Source organism: Sinohyriopsis cumingii, chromosome 5, assembly GCF_028554795.1.
Source record: "Sinohyriopsis cumingii isolate HCF-2022 chromosome 5, ASM2855479v2, whole genome shotgun sequence".
NCBI classification, from domain to species: domain Eukaryota; kingdom Metazoa; phylum Mollusca; class Bivalvia; order Unionida; family Unionidae; genus Sinohyriopsis; species Sinohyriopsis cumingii.
Window position 1 is genome coordinate 3,074,721 of NC_142965.1, and position 7,121 is coordinate 3,081,841.

Below are 7,121 nucleotides of genomic sequence, written 5' to 3' on the forward strand. Positions count from 1 at the left end.
AGAAAGATGAAATTGAACTCCTGTTTTTGATTCCAGCGCTTTATTGAGATGTTTAATCTGTTTATTTGTCAACGATAATTTGCTTGGACCGCCACTAGAAATCTGTTCTCACTTTAGTGATATTTTTGTTCCGCATTTGTTGGCGTTTTTTGATTGTAATTTTTTCACCTGACCGGGAGTCAGAGTGACATTAACGTGATTGTATGACATTTTATGATAAATACTTACCACGCTCCAAATAATGATTAAAGATTTTCCACTGGTGCATCAATGACTCTCATTCGACCGCTACCAGCTTCAAGTAACATGGCTTTATCGCTGAGTATGACCGCGATTCCTCTATAATTAACACCACCACCTGTTAATGTTGCTTTGAGATGTATATCAACGACAGATTGTTTTCATAGATCAAGATGCTCCAGCGAAAAATAATAGATAGGATACAAAGTTCTGAAATCATGTTGTGATATTTGCAAACCGGTATCCACATTTTGATCACGTCCCATGAATAACATCAAACGATGATATACACATCCTATATGATTTTGTCCATAATTAAGTTGTATATTCTCTGTTGGTTCTTGTTGTCCATTTATCCGTAAAGAAATATCTGTGATACCTAGTTTGTCAAATATCATATGAGTATGTTCTTGATTATTTAATCGATTATATTCCTTAAACGCAATAAAAATATGCCGCGGTGCAGAAACACTTTGTTGTGATGCTATATGCCATGCAAACTGACCGTTAGCGGTACTTTGTATACTATCCGTGCTTTTTGTCAACCATGACAACAGGGATTTATCACCTGTGTCCATGAAAGAAAGCAATTTTTATTCTTCTGCGATCGTTGGAGTCATCACCGGCATCCACAAGGAAAATTTTGTTAATACTACTTTACCAGCATCACCAACATGTCTCCACAGAGCATCGTTATCACCACCCATTCTTACAAAAACAACCGTGTGTCTAGCTCCAAAAATAACTTTTCTAACATTCCTATAAAATCCAAAAATATGCGATAGTGGAATTGTACATGACAAACTTCTTTTGACTCCTAGCAACATATTTTTACGCCTTGCCAATCCCAAGTTGAAATTTGGATTAGAACCATGAACCACCGGCGCCACATCAGCGTCATCGGCAGCAGTAGAGTGTTTTTTTTCGGTCGTCTTATATAATACGGACTATCATCGGGGTGATCATTATTATCTTTTACAAACATTATCGTGGGACCTGCTGATCTTGTATAATCATCAGAATATCTTGCTAATTCTATTATTGTTGTAGCAACGTCGACATCTTTCTGAATCGATTCGATATTTTTTCCATCAGTCATATAAGTGGAGCTATCAAACAGTGCCATAATACCATTGTTAACAAAACCAACTTTTACTACATCTTCGTAATCATTATTATTCGTTTTGTATAGTTTCACCTTCTACCTCAAGAAAAGCCTCAGCAGATAAAAAGTATCTACTTGTATCATGAACTTGTAGCTCTATTCTTCCACGTTGATCTGGTAATCGTGCGTCATAAGAATAAAACTGATAATCGCGTACAGACTCAACTTTAAGGACAGGTGCTTCCATGTCAAATGCTGTGTCGGACATGCGCTTGAACATTTTATTGTAATTATTTTTCGTCTAACACGTTGATTACCGCGTTCAGGAAATTCCACTTCGGGAAGTTCCACTTCCGGATATTAAACTTGAAATATTGTTCCCTGGTTCACCTAATCCCTGATTTGCTAATTCTGCCAGTTTTTTATTTGCAGCTTGATTTATTATTTTACTGACATCTGCGGGCATCACTTCAGTACTTGGTAATTTTACTGGTTGTCGTTTTCGTCGTATTAATCGTGCTAGTCTATCTTTGATCGCCGAGAACGCCTTACCAGCAACATTGATAATTGCACCAGAAGCTTTTTCACGAACAACATCGATAGGTTTCATCGATAATTGTTTTGCAACAGTTGCTACTTTTAGGGCTAATCTTCTAAATAATCCCTGAATAACATCACCAAGTCCATCTCCGTAAATTGCTCCGTAGACTGGTAGTCGTGAGTTTACTACTCTGACCGGTACAGGTCTACGATAATTATTATGTATGATCATCTTATCTTATTTATCATTTATCTAATCGCGGTGACTAATCATCAACGAGCTCATCAATAAGTTCCAGGTAAACACCGATATCGATGATGCCGCCGCGAAATAATCGCTGACAAATATCAGCTGCTTCATTAATTATTTCTGGTGAATTATTTCTTGCACGTTTTCCCCCTATGAGAACTTCCAACCGCGACACGTCATTGAGGATATTATCAGGACAGGTTTTAAAACCACTTCCCACTGTATTCAGGGAAGATAGATCACTTGGCCGCCAGAGTTCTCCATGTTGCGTGAGAGTCTGATTTAGTGTTTTGAAGTTAATTTCTCTCATCTTCTGCACATTCTTTGTGTTTGCAAGACAAAAATATTGTCTAATCGCAATGCAAAACACTAGACGGCACCTATCTTTCTTTTGCAACATAATGAGTGTTACGTGTTTAGGCTCGAACAAACAGTAACACAGAAAGAGTGTAAACAACAAGAAACTTTATGAGCTAAAGCATTATTGTCAGCGGCACGAGCAGCATTTTCCAAGGTTGCGAACTGATGCTCGTCAGGATAGACTCTAATGTCACTATGAACACAGTTCTTAAACTCTTCAACCAATATGACTTGTCTGAGACTTTCGTAATCTTTATTAACCTTTCCAAAAGAGCACCACGTATCAAATTGTCGTGCTTTTTCCTATGCAAATTCAACATAGGTCTGGTCAGCTTCTTTTTTTATAGTTTCTGAATTTTTGACGATAAGCCTCGGGGACTAACTCGTAACCCACCAATATATTGTCCTTAACTATATCATAGTCAGCGCTCCGCTCTAATGACAGTTAAATGTAAATATCACGAACTCTACCAGTGAGTACACATTGCAATAATATAGTCCAATGAGTACACATTGCAATAATAGAGTCCAGTGAGTACACATTGGAATAATATAGTCCAGTACTCTCTTGGCCACTTAAAACTCTCAGCAATTCTTTCAAAACGAAAAAAATTCTGTCTACTTCTTCTTCCAGAAAAGGAGGTACTAACTTGATATTTCTTAAAACATCAAAAGAAGGGGAGTGTTTTCCTTTTGTTAGTTCTAATTCTTTTAACCGAATTTGAAATTCCCCTTTATCCTTTTCATTTTGCATTTGCATTACTTCCATCTCTTTTTGTAACTGTATTTGTTCTTTTTGTAATTGTATTTGTCTTTCTTTCTCTCTTTCTTCCAATTACATTTGTTTGTTTTTTCTCTCTTTCCTTTCTCTCTCTCCTCTTTCTCAAATTGTAAATGCATTTGTCTTTCTCTCTCCTCACTCAATTTTTGCAACTCCATTCGTTTTACTCCCATCTCTTTCTGAAACTGCTTTCGTCTTATTTCCAACTCTCTTTCCATTTGTATCTCTTCTATCTGAAACTGAACCTGTCTTATATCTAATTTCAACTTTTTTAGCTGTACTTCCATTTTCAAAATTTCCAACCACTCCTTAGTAAAATTCGAAAGAATTCTCTACTTTGATGATATTTTAGGAAAAGCTTGTCGATCTCACTAAAGATTTTAAAAACATGGGGAAATTAAAATTTCAAAAAACAATGTTTTCTGAAATATTTTAGCCAAAATACAAAACTAGCGGACGAACCCCCAATTTATATGTTACGTGTTTAGGCTCGAATAAACAGTAACACAGAATGAGTGAAAACAACAAGCTTTTTAAAATTTAACAAATAATTTATTTTCCTGGAAAATTTCTGTAAAAATGAAAAAAGAAGAACTTACGGTTTCAAGAATCAAATCCAAAAATAATCTAAAAATAATCCAAGAATTATTTTGCAAAAGTCTTAGTAACAAATGTTCTAATAATTTCAAGGTCGAATCCTGATGGAAAATCCAAGATGAATGACGATGACGTATGCTGTGGTCAGTACTGTGCTTATCTACCGTTCCTTGTAGAAATACGAATGATGGCACTCCGGTCTTGGAAATCCAAATTATATTTGTAAGCAATATCTTTCCAAAATCTATGTGTGAGCTCTGCTCAAACTATTTCCAGAGAATAAAGGATTAATCCTTTTGAAATCCAATTGATCTGAAGAAAGCTATAGCTCAAAATCTGGCTACAACAAACTAATTTGACATCAGTGTAAAAAGCCCCAAACTGAGAGCTCTCTCTCTAAAACAAAGGTTATATTGTATTATAAGACTCTGTTTCGAAATTCCCCCAAGATGCGAAATCAGAAGGGGAAGGGTTCACGTGATCATGTTTATATCACGTACACAGAATATGGCCTTGACTAGACCAATAATTTTCTCTAAGAAAAAAAAAGAAGAGAAAAAAGTTGTTTACATCTTAAACCCAAAGCCCCATCATGACCTTGACAACAACCAATCATTTTAAAATAAAAATAGAACTTTGTTTAGTAATTTTGAATCAATGTCAGCATCCAGGCCAACAGTTGGTGTTTATGAAAAGAATGATTCAGGTCAACCAATTTTCTGGAAAAATATCATCTCCAGTGAATAAATTTACATTATAATAGCATAAAAAATAGAATAAAAAATGTAAAACTGACAAACAATTAAATTAAAATAAAAGTGAATTAAATAAGATATACGTAACACTCAGTTACAATTGTACATCTCTTAGCTCAGTATTATACGTAAATTCGAGTATTTAAAAATATCATGATAACGACAATATTTAGATCTAATGAAATCTGTGGTGAAAAACGCGGATATAATAATGGTCATTTGTATATATACTTTCGTCGAGTTGCTTATCAAATATACAGAATGTTTCAAAAGTCGCGATTTTAACATTTTTTTGTAAGAACGCTAATGTATTACTCCTCCAACTTCTTGCTAAGTGGACCATTCTAATTTAAGTGAATTGAATAAAAGGTGGTAGACTATTTATTTGGTTATGTAGCCCAAAAAGTTAAATGAAAGAAATATCTCGTGTGCAAGGCTCTGCCTCCAAAGGCATACATTTATGATGAGCAGGTCATATTTTCACTACAATTTTCCAAATTTCTTCTCAAAGTAAGACTTTATATCTTGCTAATGTCACTTCAACAATAACATTAATTTAGTCAGAGAAAGAGATTGTGGAAAGAATGCAAAATAACGTTTTACTCATAGAGCTTACAATTTAACACATGGAAATATTTGGATTCTAAAAAGAGTGTTGCATAATTGCTCAAACGTTCCTCTTAGTTGTGGCGTCTTTAAGAAAAGAAATGATCGTATTACTGTATTTTAATGCTGGATGCGTGATGAATGCTATGTGAAAATGTAATGGTTACAAACCAGGCAATACGAAACACACCCAAAAATATGAGTTTGAGGAAATATTATGAGATGATTAGTGATGCTGGAATCTGTGTATCATGTGAACGCTATTCTATTCCTCCAAATGTTGTCTTTTAAAATAAAATTGCCCCTTCTACAAGAACAAGTTATTTGTCTTTTAAAATGTAAGTGTTTCTCATACCATAACATTTTATTTGTCTTTCAAAATATACTTGCCACTTCTACCATAACAGTTATTTACACCTGTTTCTGCTAATTTAAGGTAAATTCTCATGTTAATACTGCCACAACATTTGTGTATTTTTATGGTATTTAGTCGTTTGTTTACTTTTTTCATTATTTCTGCAACTACAGATTATAGTCATATATTCTCAAGAAAATTATATTTATTTCTGTTCTGCTTTCAATTACTACTCATTTTAAATAACATATCTCTTCTTTAAATAAAAAGGAAACAAACCAAACCCTCTAGAGTCTTTATTTTGGGTTGTCACTTGCATAACCTTTGTGTGTGATTGTCACTTGCAAAACCTTTGTGTGTGGTTGTCACTTGCATAACCTTTGTGTTTGGGTGTCGCTTGCATAACCTTTGTGTGTAGTTGCCTCTTGCATAACCTTTGTGTGTAGTTACTATTTGCATAAGTTTGTGTATGGTTGTCACTTGCATAACCTTTGCGTGTGGTTGTCACTTGCGTAACGTTCGTGTGTGGTTGTCACTTGCGTAACCTTTGTGTGTGGTCATCGTATGAAAACTATGAGCTTTACGTAAGCAGTCCAGAAAGGATATTAGCAATTTCCCTGGGCAAAATAAAAACGTTCTCCTTATGTAAACGAGACTTTATTCCTTATCTCTCTCATTTGACATTGCCATGCAGGAAAATCCCCTGTCTGAGTCTTGGATTGCCTATGTTAGTAACTATGCTAGAAATTGGATATTCGTTTATTATGATGATGATGATGATGATGATGATGATGATGATGATTATTATTATTATTATTATTAAAACGTAGTTTTCCTTATATAATATTTTACTGATTTGTTTTTCAAATGTATTGATTCCGTTTGTTGCTTTATATTTCAACCTGCGCGGGAGTACATCTATCCGATACTTTCCAAAGCCAGTCAGTTTACTTGAGTACTCAGCTTGATTCAGTACCTTGTGCTTAATCCCACAAACGTATGTCTGATATTAACTGCATTTTAGCATGCACTGACAAAATATAGTTCATTTAAATGCCATTTGTCGTTTTATTTCAATACTGAAAATTACACCTCCTATTCCCGAAACAAAAACAACTGTAGTTGTTTTTTACGATGCTTTGCGTTCATGTACTGCTTGTTAAACAGCAGCAATTCAGTTAGGGAAACAAACAAGTTTTCATTTCTTTTTGAGTAGCCTACGAATATACTACAGAGAGATAAGATATGGTAATTATATGCACTAAAGGAAGGAACAGTCAGATTTCGATTACGTGGGTGCATTTGTTGGTGATATCAACAACCACCATGAGGATCGAGAAGTCAAACAATAATAATACATCTATCCTTCGGGCAAATGATGCATCTTTATCATTTTATAAATGATACATATTGTCTGCTAATAGAATGCCTACCATTAATTGGTACTGCTATTTGGGTTGGTATCGTTTCTGTAAAATTTAAACCGTAGTGTGAAAAAATAAACTGTAAGAAGAAATAGATGAAAGTGAATG